We start from the raw sequence: 23536 nt of genomic DNA on the forward strand, positions 1-23536 counted from the left end.
AGATCTGGAAGTGAACTACAAACGTCTTTTGAGAAACAAGGAGCATAGAGTTGAGTGACCTAAATCCTGCAATGTAGAAAATATTTCTAAATACGTATAGCAAAATGTGCAAGTTCGATGCAGGGGTGTCTTTGTATGAGGGGGGGGAGGTCAAGTTTAGTGATGCTTTGATTGCAAAATCACAAATGTCATCTTGCCTTTTTCATTCTCCCATCTCCTGCCCCACCCAATAGAGGCATGATTTTTGGCATTTGCAAAGTTCCTAAGTTGATAAATAAGCATTCCTAAAATCTGGCACCTTAAGAATTAAGTGATCTGATTTTTTTAAAAAAGACAATGAACTAAAATCAGGTAGATATTTCAGAGATACCCCTTTTTTTTTAGAGCAAGACATCACATTTAGAATAAAGAATTGAGAACCTAGCTTCTTAATTCTTTATTCTAAAAGAACTCTGTATATTTCTCCAGGCAAACTTGAAGGAGCAAAAAAAAAAAGAGCATAGGATTATGACTGTCAAAGAACAGACTGATCAAAGATAGGTGAAGACCTTGTCCATATACATACTAATGGCCTGAATGCCAGCTCTAATTTCCAAGGTAGCTATAAGAGTTTCTGCTTAGATTTTTCACACTGAAATGAAAAGCCCTGGGACTGTCTCAAAAAATAGCTGACTATAGAAAGAATGTGGTGTCAAACAATAATTTTATGGTTTAGGTATGGTACTTTTTTTGGGGGGGGGGTTAACTGCTAACTTGCCTAGCATTAATATGTCTGAGCTGCAAAAAACCAAATTTTGACAAAGTGCAAACAGAATTGTGTGTCTCTTTCCTGCCATCTTGTGGTTGTACGGGCTTTTATAACCAATATATGTAAACTATTATCATTAGTCTTCGAGAACTTTTAGGAAAAGCTGGTAGAGACTATGTATTCTCTACCAGCAATATTTTTTAAACTAAAAATGTTTCTTTCCTATGAACAGTCTGGGGACTATGAAATGGAAGCAAGAAATACAGAAAGCCTTAATTCTTTGATTTCTTCTAGAGCAGTGATGGCAAAATTATGGCACGTGGAGCCATATCTGCTGGCATGTTAGCCGTTAAGCTAGCTCAACTCCAACATACATGTGTGTGCCAGTCAGCTGATTTTTGGCTTCAATAGAGGCTCTGGGAGGGCCTCCGGGGGATGGAGAGGGCATTATTATTCTTCCCTGGCTAATGTTTGATCACTGTCTTAAATGGACCATTGGTTTTAAAAAACATGAAATTGACCAAAATGGCAGATTATGTCCTTTTTTCTTATAGTTCTTCCATTTTTTAAAGCATCCTGGTTAGATTTTAATAATAATAATAATAATAATAATAATAATAATAATAATAATAATAATAATAATAATAAAATAATGAGATTTATACGCCACCCCTCTCCAAGGACTCACTACAGCTTGCTATAGCTTCACCCTGGAGCATAGAATAAGATGACCAACTCTCTATATACCGTATATATTCAAGTATAAGTCGAGATTTTCAGCACTAAAAATGTACTGAAAAATCCAACCTCGACTTATATTAGAGTCACTGACTTTCACTGACCTGAAAACTGCCAGGCAGCATTTTCCAAAGCTCCACAGTTCCATGTGAAAGGCAGGCCGGAAAGAAACCTCACGGCTGGCCACACGAGACTTTTTTTTCTTTCTTTCTGCTCTTGCTAACCCTCAGCTGCCTGATTGGCAGCAGGCTGAACCAATCACAGCTCCTCCTCTACACAGAAAGGAGGCACTGAGAGAGCTATCTGATTGGCAGCAGGCTGTACCAATCACAGCTCCTCCTCTATAGGAAGCACTGGGGGAAGGGGTGGGAGGGATGAAGAGACTTTCAGGACAAGGAACCATGGCTTTCTCTTCTGATCAAGCCTGCAGCAATATTTTCCAAGTAAATAAAATGTACAAGTGAAATGTAAGTTACCCATTTAAATTTGATTAACAGGATAAGTTATTTTGTAAGAAAATGTTGCTTCAAGTGGGGATAACTGTGTGTAATTAAACTTTTTCTTCCAACTATACTTATCATACCCAAGAGGATTGTTAATGTTGACTTGTTTAAAACAATACAAAGGTTAGGATAATATAATAGTATGAATTTTGTCATTAATCATTTGTTCTACATAACTAATATGAATAGATTTACCTTTTTTTAAGAGTATGGTTTCTCTTTACGCAAGATAAATATCATGTAGAAGAAAGATTTTACAATTAGTGATTGAGTAACCCCCAATTGTTATTTTCTGATATATTGAGATAGTATTGATTTTAACTTATGAAATACGTTTTAAATGGAAAATCTGAATATTTATCATATGGAAGTTTGATTTAAGCAATTGTTTTGAAAGAATATATGAAATCCCAATTATTAAGAAAATTATAATGATATTGTAATGAAGATTAAGATAACAGGTTTTAAGATTAAGATAACATTCCTAAAGATATATTAAGAGGTTTTTGGAATTTTAAAAAAAGAAAGATTTTGGAAGGGGAGAAAGATAAATGCAAGAAATAAAAAACATTTTGGAAGGAAAAAAGTTGCATAATATAATAATAACAACAGGGTTGGAAGGGACCTTGGAGGTCTTCTAGTTCAACCCCATGCCTAGGCAGGAAACCCTACACTACTTCAGACAAATGGGTATCCAACATCTTCTTTAAAACTTCCAGTGTTGGAGTATTCACAACTTCTGGTGGCAGGCTGTTCTACAGATTCATTGTTCCAACTGTCAGGAAGGCGGGAAGAGTGGGGGCAATTTGAATCTCCGGGGGGAGTTGATTCCAGAGGGCCGGGGCTGCCACAGAGAAGGCTCTTCCCCTGGGTTCCACCAAACGGCATTGTTCTAAGTTGCTTCTCTCTTTGTTTAGTTTCCACCCATTGCTTCTTGTTCTGCCCTCAGGTGCTTTGGAGAATAGGTTGACTCTTTTTGTGGCAAACCCTGAGATATTGGAAGAATGCTATCATGTCTCCCCTGGTCCTTTTTTTCATTAAACTAGATATACCCAGTTCCTGCAACCGTTCTTCATATGTTTCTTTTTATTCTCCTACAAAAACAATTTTAAGAAGCTACAATAGAAGAATATTCCATTTTTATAAGTTTCCAGTAGCTACTGTATTTTCCACCCTGGACTTATATTCGAGTCAATAAGTTTTCCCAGTTTTTGTGGCAAAAGTAGGTGCCTCGGCTTATAATCGGGTTGACTTATACTCGAATATATACGGTAATTCAAATAAATAATGTGTGCTGAAATGATTTCCTATGATCAGTCTTAGGACTTTGAAATGGAAGCAAGCAAATACAGAAAGCCTTAATTATTTGGTTTCTTCTAGAGCAGTGATGGCAAACCTATGGCGCGGGTGGCTTACAAAGAGGCTCTGGGAGGGCACTTTTGGCTTTCAGAGAGCCTCCGGGGGATGGAGGAGGGCATTTTTACCCTTCCCCAGCTCCAGGGAAGTATTTGGAGCCTGGGGAGAATGAAACATGAGCCTGGGAAGAATGAAACATGAAACTACTGGGCCCACCAGAAATTGGGAAAGTGGCCATTTCTGCCCCCAAGAGGGCCCCTGGGGGGCAGGGGAAGCTGTTTTCACACACCCCAGGCATTGAATTATGGGTGTGGGCACTTGTGCATGCAGAATAGTGCGTATGCATGCTCTTTTGGCACCCGAGGGGAAAAAGGTTCACCATCACTGTTCTAGAGGAAAGCTAGATGTGGTTGGATCATAAATATGTGGTGAAATGTAGTCTGATTTCTAGGAGGAAGCAGAGGGAGTTGAATTCCAGACGGCAAAGAGACAATAAAACTTAGAAAGTTTGGGTGGCAGGAAGAGGATTAAAACAGTTCCTCCCTAGAAATTCCCAGAGTATAACTATACTTATGTGAATAGTTGTTTTAGTCTAGCAATATTCTGTCCATAGATGAAGAACAATAAATGAAATTACTCAGCAGTAACTCCATGTGTTGTTCTTGGTTCTTGGATGCCTGACAATCCATGTTGCAGCACCAGGATACATCAGGCAGCATGTTGTCAGAATTGAATCTGCTCATTCTATGTGACCATCAAGAAAGGGCCTGTTGAAACTTCCCTTCCTTCATAAGGTCTGCGAAGCAAGGGAGGGATAAAGTGCTCTCCTAAATAATACACATAACCTGTCCATGCCTCAGTTCCATAAACAGGTACAGTAACTGTAATTTCAATGTACAGTAGTCACTCACCTATCGCTGGTGTTACGTTCCAGGGGAAATCCGCGATGGGGAATTTATCGACTGATAGTACTTATTTAAGTATTTATATTGTAATTGTTTGGTAAGTTTTCATTGTTTTAAGTGTTTATAAACCCTTCCCACACAGTATTTATTTTAGATACAGTATTTAAATACAGTATTTACAATTTTAGATATTTTTTTTTTAAAAAAAACCTGCCGATCGAGTTTGGCGGGCTGTTTAAATCTGCCGATCGGCTTCCTCAGAAACCCGCGATGAAGTGAAGCCGCAGTAGGTGAAGCGCGGTATAGCGAGGGACTACTGTACTTTCAAATTCATTTGACTACTGAGAAGTTCTAGCCATCTTGTAGAAAACCTATGGCCTTGTAAGTAGAGGGTTGAATTGTTAACAGCATGAAGTTCTTCTTGTAAATCAAATGTGTTAGCTTCTTTGCAATATAAACAGAGATCATATAATCATTTCACTTGCACTCAGTGGGTAAATTATCAGTTTGCAATTTTAAAAGTTAAGGGTGAAATTTAGATTTCATTTCATTTATATAATTTAACGAGGGTTGTATTTAAGCTAAATATTTTTTTATAAGTTGTTTTTGTGAAGGTTGATGAATAGTTTAACTTGGCAACTAGTAGAATCCTTTCTTTAAAAGAAGCTGGAAGAGTACTTAAATGGATAATAAGAGTGAAATCTAGAAAATCATATTGCTATGAATAATTGAACTTGAATGCAATTACTTAGTGAAGCATATTATTATTATTATTTACCTTCCAAAGAATACAAAAGCAATTTAAAACTGAAATGCATATGTGGATATTCTACATACAATTATGTAGTATATGTGTATACATATTTGTACCCATTGATAACCCATATGATAATATCTGATAACCCATGATAATATTTTATATTGTTTTTTTAAAAAAATTAAATTTATTTATTAGATTTGTACGCCACCCCTCTCCAAGGACTGGGAGTGGCTTTTTACTTTTTATTATTGTTCTTAATGCTTTTATTTGTAATGCTAATCTGTGATTGTAATAAACATTGATTGATACAAATTTGAGTTCTGAAAAAGTTTGGAGTTAATTCTATCATGTTCCAAATCAGTACACAATATATTAGTTTTGCTAAGAAGCAAATGGCAACGGTCATTCTGTCATATTGAAGAAATAGAAACTTTTAAATAGCTAAACAAGGAATCTTGAAAATGGAATAGGAGGGAGAACGCCTTAATAGCAAAAAAGTTTCTACTGGCAGTGGGGACTCTTTTGAAGAAATAAAGCAAGGGTGATAATTTGAGTGTGCAATAACTATAGTGATTTTCAAGGCTGCAAAAGATATTAGAAGCATGTAACAGTAATTGTTTTCTTTAACAATATTAAACCAACACAATAGCATGAAATCTTAAATCCTGCATGAAAATTTTGAGGGAAGTCATGTTAGGTACATCAATTTGGCAGTTACCTCACAAACTAATTCTTTGTTGTGCCATCACCTTGAATGCTCACTTCTAATTGGTACAGAATAAATTACCTAGCATTCCAAAAATAAACTCCTTTTGGAAAAGTTTGTGTGCTTCTTTGGAACATTTTCTTTATCTTTAACCCAGGAAAACCTAATGGACCTGACAGATTTTTGCTTTCATAAGCTAGCTGCCCTGTGGACTCATGTAATCACCACCAGAGCACAGGGCAGAAAAGTCAGCAATTTTTAGAATTGTTTTTCTCCTCTAGTCTTATTTATTTTGGGCTATTTTGTCTTTTATTCTTGCCAGCCTTTCCAATTTTCAAATACTTAATACCTCTGGTCACAAGGAAAGAAAGAGTGGTTTTGTGCATGTAACATAGATTATTATTTTTTGCAAGTTTATCAATAAAGAAAAGGCATAAAGTAATGTTTCCTCAAAAAAAGGGACCTCACCTAAGTATGAATTAGGATGTCCTCCCATCCCCAACCCCATTAGCAGAAAAACTGGAAGTTGATTGTGGTCTATTGAGGCTCATTTAATTATTAAAACTGAAAAAATGAAATTACTTAAACTGAAAAAATAAAATTAATAAAATCTCAATGTGATGATCTTTTCTTAACAGCATGGATTATGAGAAACTTATTAGTTTATATCTAAATGTTGGCATTATATGTAGATTTTGGAGACAATATGCTTTCAAATACTGATTTTTGAACTGATTTAGTGGTGAAGTAGGTAAAGATTGTAATAAAGAATTATTCCCTGTTTATCACGTGTTTCATTTACAATTTGGTAAGTAGCCAAACCAGATGAATCAACAATAATTCTTGAATTCTAATCCTTTTCAGTTGGTCATTTGACAGGTCTCTTGATGTCTGCATTGAAGGACTGCCGAGCTCCATTGAAAAAGAAATAAAAAATACATGTATACAATGGTGAATATAGAATTCTAATAACAGTACAGATGAAAAATATATTTGAATGGGAATTGTTCAAAAAACAAATATGATTCAGCAATGAGACATGGATGCTAAAAAATATAAATGAAATTGTAGACAGCTTCAAATAGTGTTGCAACTCATTAACAATTTTTTTAAAATAGTGTTTTCTAGTTCAGGCATAAGCAGAGTAAGTGAAACTTAAGGATTTTAAAAATTCAGTTTTCCTTATTTGCCTTAAGGCAAAGGCTTTCTCAATCTGATGTGTAACTGGTTACAATAAAGTATTCCCAGGAGAATGTAAGACATGGCATATCTCCTCCTATATCTAATTCAGTATCCTGAAACATATTGACTGTACAAATTCTGAACTAGATGGGTATTTGAAAGCATTTTAACATTTTATTTCAATCATAAATAGCATTGGCAAATTAAAGCAAATTAAAGACAATTGGCTTGACTATTGTTTTCTTATGATTACTGACTTCACAGATAAATTATTATAATTTATAACTCCATAGAATGGAATTGATATCTATGTATTAACTAGCATTGATTAAGTAATGCAGAAAAAAGTTAACATTGCAAACATATAGCGCATAGGGACAAGTTTCACAGAACTGTGACAGACGGGTCTTCAAATCAAAAACTGTGATCAGCATACTGTTGGTTATCCCAATCACAGCAGCTTTTTGGAAACTAATATATCTTAGCAAAACAAAACACCCCTTAGTTTTTCCACTCTATTCATCTCATTTTTTTCCTTTCATCCAAAACAGTTGCGTACATCTTCAAATATTTTAGGGGCAAACCCCCCCCACATTAATTACATTTTTATCTCAAGCCCTGAAAATCAACTCTATCATATTCACAATTTCTTATCAGTACTACTTTCCTTAAAACCAAATCCCTCAGGTTATCTGTCTGAAATTTGGCCTTAATGTTTATCCACATGTGAGTTATTGTTGCTGCATATTTCATCACATCACAAAAACACCATCAAAATTATGGTGAGCATTTTAAGAAGAGATTTTAATAGTGCTTCTTTAAAAACTACAGCAACGTGGTTTGGCACCATTCATCTGTTGGTTGTGATCTAGGTTTATTCAGCTCTTAAAAAACAAAAAAGAACAGCAGTGTGTCATTTGCATATTCATTCATTCATTCATTCATTCATTTTGATTTCTATAACAACCCACCTCAAGGAATTAATCAAGAAAGAATCATAAAACAATTAAGAACATTTATAATTTAATGCAGATTAAATATAGAAGGTAGCCAAGAAATTATGTCATCATAGATGTCAACGTAGCCAGGAAATAGGGTCCTTCACACACTTTGTTCCTGAAAATCCTATGAAGGCCAACAAGAGTAGGGTCATCCTCAACCTCAATCAAGATAATGTTCCACAATGCAGGAGTATATCAGAGAAGGCACATCTCCTAGCTGCCATTTCTTGACTGATAGGATTGATAGCATGCCCAACCTGCCAGACTGAATTGGATGGGTAGAAACTACTGAGAAATGACAGTTCCTTAAGTAACACAGTTTATTTATTTTATTGATTGATTGATTGATTGATTGATTGATTGATTGATTGGATTTGTATGCCGCCCCTCTCCAGAGACTCGGGGCGGCTAACAGCGACAATAAAACAGTGTACAATAGTAATTTGGTATTGATGATTAAAAATCAATTAATATAAAAACCAAACATATATACATACATACCATGCATAGAATTGTAAAGGCCTAGGGGGAAAGAAGATCTCAATTCCCCCATGCCTGGTGGCAGAGGTGGGTTTTAAGTTGTTTACGAAAGGCAAGGAGGGTGGGGGCAGTTCTAATTTCTGGGGGGAGTTGGTTCCAGAGGGCCGGGGCCGCCACAGAGAAGGCTCTTCCCCTGGGTCCCGCCAGGCGACATTCCTTAGTTGATGGGACCCGTAGAAGATCCACTCTGTGGGACCTAACTGGTCGCTGGGATTCGTGCAGCAGAAGGCGGTCCCTGAGGTAATCTGGTCCGGTGCCATGAAGGGCTTTATAGGTCATAACCAACACTTTGAATTGTGACTGGAAACTGATGCAAACCAATGCAAACTGCGGAGTGTTGGTGTAACATGGGCATATTTGGGAAAGCCCATGATTGCTCTCGCAGCTGCATTCTGCACGATCTGAAGTTTCCGAACATTTTTCAAAGGTAGCCCCATGTAGAGAGCGCTACAGTAGTCAAGCCTCGAGGTGATGAGGGCATGAGTGACCGTGAGCAGTGACTCCCGGTCCAAGTAGGGTCGCAACTGTTGCACAAGGCGAACCTGGGCAAACGTCCCCCTCGCCACAGCTGAAAGGTGTTTCTCTAATGTGAGCTGTGGATCGAGGAGGATGCCCAAGTTGCGAACCTTCTCTGAGGGGGCTAGTGATTCTCCCCCCAGGGTAATGGGCGGACAGATGGAGTTGTCCTTGGGAGGTAAGATCCACAGCCACTCCATCTTGTTTGGTTGAGTTTGAGCTTGTTGACACTCATCCAGGCCCTAACATCCTCCAGGCACCGGCCCATCACTTCCACTGCTTCGTTGGCTGGACATGGGGTGGAGATGTATAACTGGGTATCATCGGTGTTTTGATGATACCTCACCCCATGCCCTTGGATGATCTCACCTAGCGGTTTCATGTAGATATTAAATAGCAGGGGGGAGATGGCCGACCCCTGAGGCTCCCCACAAGGGAGAGACCTAGAGGTCGACCTCTGATCCCCTACTAACACCGACTGCGACCGACCAGAGAGGTATGAGGAGAACCACTGAAGAACAGTGCCTCCCACTCCCAACCCCTCTAGTCGGTGCAGAAGGATACCATGGTCAATGGTATCGAAAGCCACTGAGAGGTCAAGAAGCACCAGGACAGAGGACAAGCCCCTGTCCTGGGCTCGCCAGAGATCATCCATCAACGCGACCAAAGCAGATTCCGTGCTGTAGCCGGGCCTGAATCCAGACTGCTGAGGACCTAGATAATCGGCTTCTTCCAAGGACCGCTGGAGCTGAAGTGCCACCACCTTCTCAACAACCTTCCCCATAAAGGGAAGGTTGGAGACTGGACGGTAGTTATTGAGTATGGCTGGGTCCAGGGAAGGCTTCTTGAGGAGGGGGCGCACAAGTGCCTCCTTATAAGGAGCCGGAAAGGACCCACTCCCCAAGGAGGCGTTGACAATCTCCCGGACCCAGCTCCGCGTCACCTCTCGACTGGCCGAAACCAACCAAGAGGGACACGGATCCAGTAGACAGGTGGCGGAACACACAGCTCCAATGGCTTTGTCCACTTCCTTAGGTGTCACCAAGTCAAACCTCTCCCAGACAGATGGAAAAAGACGTTTAGCCCCAGTCACCTCAACTGACTCGTTGTCAGTTGACTCTGTTTTACAATTGGAGTCGAGGTCCGCTCGAATCCGAGCAATTTTATCAGCGAAAAACGTGTTAAAATCCTCGGCACTACTCTGCAAGGGCTCCCCAACTCCCCCCTGGTTAAGAAGGGAGCGGGTTACCCTGAACAGAGTGGCCGGGTGGGATTCCGCTGATGCAATCAAGGTGGCATAATACACGCATCTTGCCGCCTTGAGTGCCACTTTGTAAGTCATAATATGAGCTCTTACAAGTGTTCGATCGGATTCGGACTTACTCTTCCTCCATCGCTTCTCTAGACGCCTCTTCTGGCATTTCAACTCCCGGAGCTCCTCGTTGAACCATGGAGCTCTACGGGCTCTAGTGCCGCGTAGAGGTCGCAGCGGTGCAATTCGGTCAAGGGCCTCCGCTGCAGCCTTGTTCCAGGCCTCAGCCAGAGACTCTGCCGAACTGTGGACGAGTGCATTTGGAAGAGCCCCAAGCGCCTTCTGAAAGCCTTCTGGATCCATCAGGCGCCTGGGGCGGAACAACTTAATTGGTTCCGCCTCCCTGCGAGGGAGGATTGGAGCCAGGAAGTCAAGCCGCAGTAGAAAATGGTCTGACCATGACAAAGGCAATACTTCTAAGCCCCTTAATCTCAGACCATTACTCAGTTGCTCAGAGAGGAATACCATGTCGGGTGCGTGCCCCCCCTTATGAGTCGGACCCTGCACTACTTGAGTCAGGTCCATGGCTGCCATGGTGGCCATGAACTCCTGTGCCAGCCCAGAGGATCCGCCGAGCGACGGCAGGTTGAGGTCCCCCAAGACCATAAGCCTAGGGAACCTCACCGCCAGCCCGGCCACCTCCTCCAGCAGCACAGGCAGGGCTGTTTACATGCAGCTGGGAGGCAGGTACGTGAGTAACAAGCCCACCTGAACACCTAGGTCCAACTTCACCAGGAGGGACTCGCAACCCGCAATCTCTGGAGCAATGAGTCTACGCAGGCACAGGCTCTCCCTGGCTATACTAGCCACTCCTCCCCCCCCTTCCCTGGGGTCAAAGCTGATGCCATATCCGAAACCCAGCTGGGCAGATTTCAGAGAGAGGAACTCCTCCCTCCGGGCCCAGCCAGGTTTCGGTCACACAAGCCAGGTCGGCCTCCTCATCCAGGATCAAATCCCAGATGAGGAGAGCTTTATTTACTACCGACCTGGCATTGAGTAGCAACAGCTTGAGCCCAGGGCCAGACTTACACTCATCACCAGTGCCTTAGTTAAGCTCATGGAGCCGGAACAAGGGATCGTTATTAAGCAGCGATCCCTCCTTCCCCTGGAATGGCTAGCTCCATGGCTTCCGCCATATCTGCCTCTCCCCAGCAAGACCGGGATATTTTGACCCTCCGCCACCCCAGAGATAAGTGTTCCCCCACCTCCTGCCCTTCCAGTGTCAGGTGTGCCTGAAATTTCATTCATATCATATTCATTCATTTCATACATATTATAATCCCACCCACCCACCCTGTTCCATCTATCACCCCCTTCCCATTCATTTCCATTCATAATATTCCATTCATTCCAATAATTACTAACATAATCCCATTTCATTCATACCATAAATACATTAATCCCTAAAAAATAGTTTAAAAATTAAAAATACATAATACATATACCAGAAATATAAAAATAGCCTAAATGTACTAATTAATTATCAATTACTCTAAAACTAGTACTGGATGTCAAATTATTAAATATTTTTAAAGACCAAAATACGGGGGGGGGGATCAGTTAAAAATCAATTTGTTAGCAGTTCTTAGATCATCAAAAGCTAGGTGGCGCCAGACTCTGAGTCAATTAAGTTCTGGAAAAAGTCCAGCATAAATGTCCAAGTCTTTAAATAATGAGTCCTTGGGGGAAAGAAAGATCTCTTTAGTGCTGTCCGTTGCCACCGCCTGGCACTCCCAGTTCGTAAATTGTGTCTCAAATTATTATTAACTCGGACTCCTGCGTCTCTACAGCTCCTCCGGCTCTTGGTGTTCACTCCGGTCACCCTGTGATAGTTACTGTTCTTACTGGGCAACAACTCCAGTTCTCCACACTCTCCTCTCACCGCGATCCCGCACAGTCTCTCAGTAATGTCGAACAGCCTCAGAACAGCTCCTCGCCCTCTCCTCAGCCTCGGCCTTCCTTCTCTCTCTGCAGTAACCTCCTTTCCCTTGATAATGACAGTCCCCTTGGTAATGACAGCTCTAGTATAATCCTTCACTCCGACGGCTCCAACGGTCCCTCCGATGCCAGGCACCCCCACCATTTGGCGCCACAGCCTCCCAGGTCTGTCTGTCCGTCTGTCTGTCTGTTCCAAGTTCCAAGCATTGCAGGACTATAAAGGTGATGATCAGCATCTTGAACTGCATCAACACAGGCAACCAATGTAGTTCCCATAATATACATATATCAAATATCTAACACCACTGACAACCTGACAAATGGGCAAAACTCATATATGACTTAAAATATGCAAACTATCTCCCAGCATTACTGCCATCACTACTGTTCTAGGAAGACCCATGAATCTAGAAGAACCCACTGTTTGTGCTTTATGTCTGCCTTGGTCAATGGCATATCATCCAGGATCAAAGATGGAAAAACCACTCAGAGCCACTCAGCCAATGCTTGGGTTCAATCAAAGCAATCCAGGCCTCCACAATTCCAGGCAAGGAGACAGGACATCCATGGCATTCCTTAAATAGTGTGGGGTAAAGATATAAATCTGGGTATCATAGCATATTCATTTATTCCATTAATTAATTAAACAGATAATTAAATTTATATGCTGCTCATCCCACTATCCAGTATGCATCTATCAAACATCACCCAGTGATCTCTTGTAGATATTAAATAGGCAAGGAGTGAGAACCATGTCATGAGGAACCCCACAAAGGTATTGTTGGTATATCTCGGTATAGCCGGGCTAAGAGACCTTCGACATACACCGAGCAGAGAATTTTAACAGAGCGTGGGTGTGTGACAAAGCCAAAGAAACAAAGACACAGACTTAGTTATGCTTAATAAGTACTATTTACATATAGACAACAGATAGAAACAATTCATAATAAGCACTAAGCAAATACAATACAATATACACAAAGCTAATACACTCCCCCTCCATAGCAAAGTAATAATGAGAATGACTGAGCAGAAATGTGCGTCACAGCGTCATTTGAAGGAAGGAGTACTGGCGCCCTCTAATGACGTACCAGCCTAGAATATTTAACAGTTAAAGTGACAGTACACTTTTACAGTGATAGTACAAGTTTAAAGTGATAGTACAAGTTTACAATGGCAAACCCTAACAAACATGTACCCTGTACTAACAGGTATCAATACTGACCCTGGAGTAAGGAGAAGAACCAGCACAATACAGTACTGCCCACCCCCAACTCTCAAATCCAGAGCAGAAGGCTACTATGATTGATTGCATTAAAGGCCACTGAAAGGTCAAGGTGAGCAAAAATGAATGCACTTTGCCAGTGATGGTGAACCTATGTCACAGGTGCCACAGGTGACACACTAAGCCATATCTGTTGGCACACGAACCATTCAGTTCCACCGTGCATGTCTGTGCTAGCCTGCTAATTTTTGGCTCACATAGAGGCTCTGGGAGGGCGTTCTTGGCTTCCAGAGAGCCTCCAAGGGGGATCGGGGAGGACATTTCTACCCTCCCCCAGCTCCAGGGAAGCCTTTGGAGCCTGGTGAGGGTGAAACATGAGCCTACTGGGCCCACCAGAAGTTGGGAAACTAGTTGTTTCCGGCCTCCATAGGGCCCCCAGAGGGTGGGGGAAGCTGTTTCCCCCCGCTAGGCATTGAATTATGAGTGTGGGAACTCACACATGCACAATAGCACCCATGCACGCTCTTTTGGCAGCTGAGGTAAAAAAGGTTTGCCATCACTCCACTATCCCAATTCATTCTCATTAGAGGTCATCAAAGGGTAAGATAACTAGTTCCATAACCTGGTCTGAACTCTGCTTAAAATTCTTCATTTCCTCCTATGAGCCTTAACCAACCAGGACGACATGGCTCTAATACTGAAATGGCTGAAGTAGTAGCTGCAAGACCCTGTCCTGTTTCTGAGTTTCAATGGAAACATACCAGATAACCCTGCAACTGTTTCTTCTCTAAGGCCAGAAAACAAATATAAGTGATTTTATCCACTGCAGCATATTCATCACAGAAACCCTGTAGGTCAGGTGTGTCAAATTCACACCATCACAGCAGCATCGTTTGACATAAAGGGACTTTTTCCCCTTCACTAAACCAGGCATGGGTGTAGCCAGCATGTGATGCATCCGGTCCATGGGTCGGGAATTTGACAGCCCTGCTGTAGGTTAATCTCAATATTACCCACAACAGAGAGGGAGAATTCACCTGGAACAGGGCTGTTGGGCAACTGTGGATGCAATAAGGGCAGAGAAATAATTAAGTTTTGCTGCCCTCACCACCAGAAGGCAGGCTCTTAATGGCAGCTCTTGTTTTCTTTCTGCTCATGTCATCTTATCTTTCTCCAGAGGTGTTCTAGGCATCTCTTCACCTTCTTTAGTTCCCTTAGCTCTTGTGTTTTTATTTATTTATTTATTCATTTGTCCAATACATAAATATTTAGGAAGAAAAATAGACATGTAATAATATATATAAGGGTAAAGTGAACTTAGAGGAGAGAATATATGAAAGAAAGAAAATATATATGATAAGTGAGAGAAAGGAAAGACAATTGGACAGGGGACGGAAGACACACCAGTGCACTTATGTACGCCCCTTACTGGCCTCTTAGGAACCTGGAGAGGTCAATCGTGGAGAGCCTAAGGGAGAAATGTTGGGGGTTAGGGGTTGACACAATTGAGTCCGGTAATGAGTTCCACGCTTCGATAACTCGATTGTTGAAATCATATTTTTTACAGTCAAGTTTGGAGCGGTTCGTATTAAGTTTGAATCTGTTGCATGCTCTTGTGTTGTTGCGGTTGAAGCTGAAGTAGTCATTGACCGGTAGGACGTTGCAGCATGATTATAGGAACCATTTTCACAGAGACACCACTCAAGTGCAATCCAATACAAAACAGCAGCATTCATCCTTTCATTATGGCTGAACAAGGACTGTTTTTCTTTTTAAAAAAACATTTTGGATTTGGGCAATGATCCATACAGATTTTATCTAATACAGCCCTGAGTGGGCTCAACTATTTCCAAGAACCTTTATTGGACTTTAGAGTGGAATGGCAATTCTCTGCAGACTGTATTCTCCAGCTGTTTCAGTCTTGATACTGAAAATGAGAGGTTGCAGTAATAACAGAGAGATTTAATTACCTCGCTGATCCAAACAAAACTTAAAATGTAGAACCATGTTTTATACAGAAACCATGCTAACTGTGACTGTTCGCACATCATCATTAAGAAGAACAAGTGTGCTTTCCCAGTTGGCAAACAATATCTCTTTTTCCAAGTCTGTTATTAAAAATCTACTGATTCTCAGCAGCTGAGAGTAAGAAACAGTATAAGAGATTAACTCACTAGACAAAAGAAAATATTTGTTAAACCACTCAGCTAACTAAAACAGCTTACAAAGTGTTATACAGCTACTGTGTAAATAATGAAATGGAACAAATGATAGCTCTAAGAGTCTCTCTAAAAAGCGTTTCCTCATATGTTGCAATCAATAGTGGTCTAAACACAGGAGACACACCAGATCCTAAAAGATGCAGACAGATTCCCCCCCCCCTAAACTTCTCATAATATCAAAACTGTCACCCTGTGAGAATAGAATAAAATAGAATTTTATTGGCCAACTATGATTGGACACACAAGGAATTTGTCTTGGTACATATGCTCTCAGTGTACATAAAAGAAAAGTTCATCAAGAATCTTAAGGTACAACAGTTAATGATAGTCTGGGTATAGAAATCAAATCATATTAGGAACCAATCAATATATATTGGAAGGATACAAGCAACATAGTTACAGTCATACAGTCATTTGTGAGAGGAGATGGGTGATAGCAACACTGAGAAGATTAATAGTAGTAAATAGTTTCACAGTGTTGAGGGAACTATTTGTTTAGCAGAGTGATGGCATTCGGGAAAAGAGTCATTCCGTGTCAAGTGGACCAGTGGTCCCCACCTTACCATCTCAGATTTTGATGAAATTTGGCACATTGTTTCTTTATGATATAAAACTATGCTGTGCAAAATTTTAGTTCAAAAGACTAGAAATTGGGAGTTTTAGGCAACCTCAAGTAAAGGGTTGCAAAATGCTAAGTCAGCAAAAATGACATTTGGGGCCAACTTCCAGAAGCTGTAAACGTGGCACTTTCAGTATATGTTGGAGATGTATAGCCTTATTTTATTTCCAGACTAATGATTTAACTTCAATTAGAGGAGGCAATTTTTAGCCATATATATGATACTATTTAGTGAATCAGGGCTTATGTATAATTCTCTCTCATTCACAAAGCTCTCTCTGACAGAAAGAAGAAAGACTAATCACTCAAACTTAACAGAGAGAGAACAGCCTTTGAAAGCTGGAATAAACCAATAAAGAGAAATTGTATCCATCCCCAGATTGCCAAACAGCAATTTAGCAGTCTAATAGCATGCTAGAGAGAAAGGATCATTATGTCCAGCTAGGTCATTAGGTCCACCATCCTGGAGATCTCTGTTGAAATCACTGTCGTGGCATTGCTTTTGGCAACGGCAAAGGAGTAGCTTTGAAACCATGATTTAGTTTATCACATATGTGTGGGAGAAAGGTGGAAGGAAGAAAAAAGTAAAACAAATCCATTTCCTAAGCAACAAATCTTGAGTTTTATTTTAGTCTCCAAATCTATGTGTTCTCTTTAAAATTATCTCTGGCTAATGTTATTTTCTGGTGATGTTTTCAAATGGATGCTGGCGCAGTCTAGGAGAACTAGATGGCACCATTGCTTCAAACCTATGTTGCAATGGGGTACAAGACAGGTGGCAAATGGACTTGAAGGCATAAGTAATATCCTAGAAAGACAGAATAACCCGTGGAGTCCTGGGATGCCCTATTTTGATGTCTTATTTACATCTTGTTGCAAAGTACCTTCTGGGCAGGACTTTAGAATATATATTTCATCTTACAAAAGATGTTCTATTTTTAAAATATATATATGTGTGTGTGTGTGTGTGTGTGTGTGTGTGTGTGTAGAGCAATGGAAAAAACCCTGCAAAGGCTTAGGGCTTGGAAAACATTCTTCTTTGCAGAGAGTAAAAGTGAAAGAGCTTGCAAGCGAGTAAGAGCTGGGAAAATTGTTAGCACCTGGTTAGGGCTGGAAAGAAACATTCGGAGCAAGTAAAACAATTAAAAAAAAACCTACAAAGACAGGGTTTGGAATATATTCTTTGCAGAGAGTAACAATGAAAGAGCTTGGGTACATTAATAGCACCTGGTTAGGAGTGGAAAGAAATAACAGGAACATGTAAAACAATTAAAAAAAAACCCTAAAAAGACAAGGTTTGGAATACATTTTTGGCAGAGTGTAACAATGAAAGAGCTTGCAAGCTGGTAAAAGCTGGGAATATTGTTAGCACCTGGTTAAGACTAAAAGAAACTTACTCAGAGCAAGTTAGAGTAATGAAAAAAACCCTGCAAAGACTTAGGGCTTAGAAAACATTCTTCACAGAGAGTAACAATGAAACAGCTTAGGTACATTAGTAGCACCTATTAGGGTTGGGGGGGGGGGAATCTGGAGCAAGTAAAGCAATGGAAAAAAAAGACAGGGTTTGGAATACATTCTTGACAGAGAGTAACAATGAAAGAGCTTGCAAGCCTGTAAAAGCTGGGAACATTGTTAGCACCTGGTTAGGGCTGGAAATAAACATTTGGAACAAATAGAGAATGAAAAAAAAGGCAGGGTTTGGAATACATTCTTGGCAGAGATTAACAATGAAAGAGCTTGCAAGCAGATAAGAGCTAGGAACAATGTTGGCACATGATTAGGGCTAGAAAGAATCTTATTCAGTGTTATCAAAGTTAGCTTTTCCTGGTCTTATTCTTTTCAGAAGTATTGGGCCACAACTCCTTTAATTTCAAGACAATATGCCCTTTGCCTGTCAGTTAAATAATTTGGGAACTAAACATATTTGAAGGGCACCAGGCGTTGGAAGACCTACCATAAATAGAATAGAATGTTTATGCAGTTGACAATGCATTGAAAGGTTCTTTGCTGTCTGCTTTTGCAGAATAAGTTATCCCCTGCAATTTATAGAACACAAATAATTTAATGAATGTCAAGCAGCAGATATAATATTTTCTTCATTATTCTTTTTTTAATGAGAACCTTGATATGGACATGCCTTATATCATGTTTATTAGCTATCATTAAATAAATGCATCTAATTGAATTAAATTTGAACAGCATACTATACTGGGAAACCCTTTACAATGCTATTACCCGTCTAAGGCTAGATCAACTAGTAACAGACAATACTAGACTCAGCATCTGACTTGATTTCATATTCTGCAACAGTTTACAGTCAATTTACGGACTACAAATAAAAGAACTCTTTTCCAACAGTGACCATATCATTATTGACTTTTGTCTCAATATATATCCATATAGAAACCACCTCAATGATGGGATAACCAATTACAACTTTAAAAAAGCCAGCTATGGTGTCATAAACATTGACCTCTCGTCTCTTGATTGGCATACACTATTCTCTGGTTGTAATACAGTACTGCCAAAGACTAATGAAATATATTTTTGCTCGAAATCCAAAGAGATTAAGAATCCTGAGAGGGACCTAGGATCTGGAAGTTTCTGTGACAATATAAAACAACATATTCCTTGCCAATGATAAATTTTGTTTGGTAATACATAGATTTGTGCAGTTCCAGTTTTATAAAATTAGATGCTCAAGTTTCTGCAACACTTTGTGGCCTGCACTGGCTGCCGATCAGTTTCCGGTCAAAATTCAAAGTATTGGTAATGACCTTTAAAGCCCTACAAGGCATTGGGCCAGTTCTACTGCACGAATCCCAGCAGCCGATAAGGTCCCACAGAGTTGGCTTTTTTCGGGTCCTGTCGACCAAACAATGTCGTTTGGCGGGCCCCAGGGGAAGAGCCTTCTCTGTAGTGGCCCCGGCCCTCTGGAATCAACTCCCCCCAGAGATTAGAATGGCCCCTACCCTCTTTGTCTTTCGCAAATTATTCAAGACCCACCTTTATTGCCAAGCATGGGGGAGTTAAGATATTCTTTCCCCCTAGACCATTACAAGTTATGCATGCTATGTTTGTGTGTATGTTTGGTTTTACTATAAGGGTTCTTAGTTGTTTTATTAATTGGATTGTTACATGCTGTTTTTTATCATTGTTGTTAGCCGCCCGAGTCTGCGGAGAGGGGCGGCATACAAATCCAATAAATAATAAAAATAATAAATAATTAGGCAAACAATTCTTGAAATTTTATGTACATAGTCTTCTATATTTATGATTTGAACAACTTTTTTCCATTGAATATGTCTGGTGACAGTAAATACAACATTTAGAAAGTTATAGTCAAATATGTTCCATATGCCTTTTTTTAACACATTGACAAATTAAGTATGAAAATGATGCATTTCTTTTATGAGCTATGTAAATTATTTTCTTTCTGTAGAACAGCTTCTATAAAAACGGTTTTATTTTTCCTTTCTTTCTAAACAAGAAAGCTGAAGAAATTAAAATCTGTTTCAATGAGGAACCTTGGGAAAGATAATCTTGGTTATCTATTTTTCCCTGTTAGTTCCTTAATCATGTTTTTTTTAATAAAAAGCAGCTGAAACACTTCAGAAATTTCTTTGATCAATAATATTGTATAATAAATAGTTTTTTGAAGAATATAGCTTGACATATTGTATTTAGTTGTAAATAAACTATATATCATCTAAAATTTATATGTGGTTGATTGTGGTGTGAAATGGTGTGTGTGTGTGTATTTATGTATGTATGTATGTTTGTATGTATGTATTTTATTTATTTATGTATTTATTGATTTGATTTGATTTGATTTGATTTGATTTGATTTGATTTGATTTGCTCTGATCTGATCTGATTTGATTTGATTTGTATGCCGCCCCTCTCTGGGGACTCAGGGCGGCTCACAACATATCAAAGAAAACATAACAGTACATCTAGACCCAATTAATATAATTAAAAACCCTAAAAGTTCTAATGTAATTAAAAACATTCATTACCATTCACTCCATACGTAAAACACACTAAAACACTCGTTTGTCAGGGGGAAAATATCTAATGACCCCAGGCCTGGCAACATAGATGAGTCTTTAAACTTTTTCGGAAGGCAAGAGGGTGGGGGAAGTGTGAATCTCTGGGGGGAAGCTGATTCCAGAGGGCCGGTGCCCCCACAGAGAAGGCTCTTCCCCTAGGTCTTGCCAACCGACATTGTCTGGCTGATGAGACCCTGAGGAGACCAACTCTGTGGGACCTGGCTGGACGCTGGGATTCATGCGGCAGAATGTATGTATGTATGTATGTATGTATGTATGTATGTATGTATGTATGTATGTATGTCAAGGAATTGCTTCAGAGAAGAAGCTATTACTGTATATATTTTTGCCACAACACTAATTGAATTACCTTATCTGTAATTGGTATAGTAAGTTCATAATTATTTTTAGAAGAAATTAAGAATAAATAAACAGCTATTTGTAAAATAAATCCAGAGTCCTCAGACAACATTTTGGGATCATGGAGGTCAACTCAGTTTGCAATAACTAAATTAAGAATTGTAATTTAAATTTATAGACTCTTTATAATCCAGACAGATAGCTTGATCTTTACTGCCCCAAAACTGTGCTGTTTCTTACTTGTAGAATTGCCTTATGATTGTCTCCTTTTTAAACTGAACAAGTTCAAAAGTAATTAGCTTTTTGTCAATACAATCAATTCTGCAGAAAGCATATCTGAACATACAGTTCCTAGTTACACATATGTTTATCTTCTGCAGTAGAGATACTGGAAATGTATATTCATCTCAGTTCAATCAATGCAGAAGTTATTTTATACCATATTTACAGAATAGAATAGAATTCTTTATTGGCCAGGTGAGATTGGACACACAAGGTATATGTCTTTGGTGCATACATAAAAGAAAATATACATTTGCCAAGAATCATGAGGTACAATACTTAATTATTGTCATAGGATTCAAATAAGCAACCAGCAAACGATCAATATTAATATAAATCGTAAGGATGGAAGCAACAAGTTACAGTCATACAGTCATAAGTGGGAGGAGAAGGGTGATAGGTATGATGAGAAAAACTACTAGTAATAGTAACATGCAGCCTTAGAGAATAGTTTGACAGTGATGAGAGAATTATTTGTTTAGCAGAGTGATGACATTTGGGAAAAAACTGTTCTTGTGTCTTGTCTTTTAAAAGCTGCTTTTTAAAATGAGACATTTCAATACATTTTTTAGGTTATACATACATAACCTAAACATTTTAATTGAGTTTATAGTAGTAATGCAAATAGCATTTCAAAGTTTAGTTAAATTATTTTGGTTGAAGAAAACCCCTATGAGAAAGCCAGTTTAGTTTAGTAGTTAAAGCCTCAGTGTAAAAATGGAAGACCATGAGTTCTACTCCTGCCTTGGGCACAAAGCCAGTTGGATGAGCCACAAGTGACCGGTGCCTTTTGTTTCAGCAGACTCCCTTCATTTTCAATTCAGCAAAAATATGTTACACACAGAATATAGTTTGTTGGCTATGAAAAAAATAATTAACTGCCTTGGATATGGCCCTGGGTTGGGCCGAGAGGCAAAAGGAAGCATTGAGCTCCTCCGATATTTGGGTATACCAGGGTGATTCGATATATATATATGGTAGCCACACCCTTATCGGAATTTGCTCCTTCAATGTGACTCGGCAAAAAATCACACATAACCCTTCCCTGGTACAAGCTGATACAGGAGATGAGCCTGTAGCCTAGTGGCTAAGGCCACTGCCTTACAAGGCAGAGCCCCAGCTTCAAATCCCAGTAAGGTTGTGGCTACCTGATGAAGACAAATAAACCCGAAATAGATCTATAATAGTCTCCCTTCCTTTTCATATCAGCAAAATATGTTATATATATATATATTCACACCTGCCAGTACTTTAGCTGATGTTATCCTTCATGCACATCAAGCTATTCCCAAGAACTTTAGTTATTTTAAATATTAGATTTGTCATGTGCTGTTTTATTATTGTTGTTAGCCGCCCTGAGTCTGCAGAGAGGGGCTACATACAAATCAAATCAAATCAAATCAAATCAAATCAAATCAAGTAAGTAAGTAAGTAAGTAAGTAAGTAAATAAATAAATAAATAAATAAATAAATAAATAAATAAATAAATAAGATGTAGCAATGTATTGGCATAGTATATGTGTAGATCCAAGGTTTGTGGCCTTTTGGAATTGATAGAAATTTTGTGAATGTGCAGATTTTCTAATTGTTGTCCAAGGTATTTTTTTTGGGGGGGGGGTTGGTATCCAGTGTCCTAGAACTACTGGGATCATCAAACTGGCTTATGTCATAATCTTTCAGCTTTGATTTTCATATCTTGATGCTTTGTGATGTTCTCCTACCCTTTTTTTTTCTATTCTACTGACCCCTGGTATTGCCACATCAGTTATTTTCATCTTTTCAACCACAGTTAAATCTGATTTGTTATGACTTCAACAGTTTACATTTGGATATGCCACAATATTTTAACCAGCTCATTTTCAACTACTTTTTCAACTTATTTTCCCACCAATTTTTCATTACTGGCACACGACAAATTTTACAGATGTTCCAGTGAATCATTTTTGCATTTGTGTTATGACATTATATTTAATCAGTTTGTGCATATACCATCTACTGTTTCTTCTGCTTCTTTGCACAGTCTGCACTTTGAATCATTTGATGATTTTTCAATTCTGGCATCCATTTATTAGGTTAAATGGCTTACTTTTTACTAGCCAAAATCGTCCTTTCCAATTTTTTTGTTTAATGTTCCAATTATAAACTGTATCTATTTCCCTGTTGATCACTTCTAAAAATTGACTATGTAATGCTTTTTCTTGCCTGCCTCCTGTTCTTGTTTTTATTGCATTGTTTTGATATTCATGTTTTATTACCTGAATATTCAGTAAGTTCCAGTTTTAATTTATGTCACTGCATGTTCTTAGTTGTCTTATGTAATCAGTCAATGCATGATTTTCCTCTTTGACTTCAAGTAAAACTTGCCTCCATTTCTGTGAGGCAGGTATAATTTATCAATACAGTGATACCTCGTCTTACAAACTTATTTGGTTCCGAGAGGAGGTTCATAAGGTGAAAAGTTAGTAAGATGAAACAATGTTTCCCATAGGAAACAATGTAAAATAGATTAATGCATGCACCTTTTGAAACAGCCAGGCGCTTCTCGGTGTTCTCCTAAACGCCGAACCCAGA

General features: G+C 39.2%; 1 long non-coding RNA gene across 1 annotated transcript in view; it reads right to left on the reverse strand.

Annotated features, from left to right (window-relative positions):
• The window catches only part of LOC139158987 (uncharacterized), a 162191-nt gene extending 160474 nt beyond the window's left edge, over window positions 1-1717 (reverse strand). The window contains exon 1 of the long non-coding RNA XR_011557786.1: window positions 1591-1717. This is a non-coding gene — a long non-coding RNA (uncharacterized lncRNA). The remainder of the gene's footprint in view (window positions 1-1590) is intronic.
• Between the last annotated feature and the right edge of the window lie 21819 nt (window positions 1718-23536).

The sequence above is a fragment of the Erythrolamprus reginae genome, chromosome 2, assembly GCF_031021105.1.
Source record: "Erythrolamprus reginae isolate rEryReg1 chromosome 2, rEryReg1.hap1, whole genome shotgun sequence".
Taxonomy (NCBI): domain Eukaryota; kingdom Metazoa; phylum Chordata; class Lepidosauria; order Squamata; family Dipsadidae; genus Erythrolamprus; species Erythrolamprus reginae.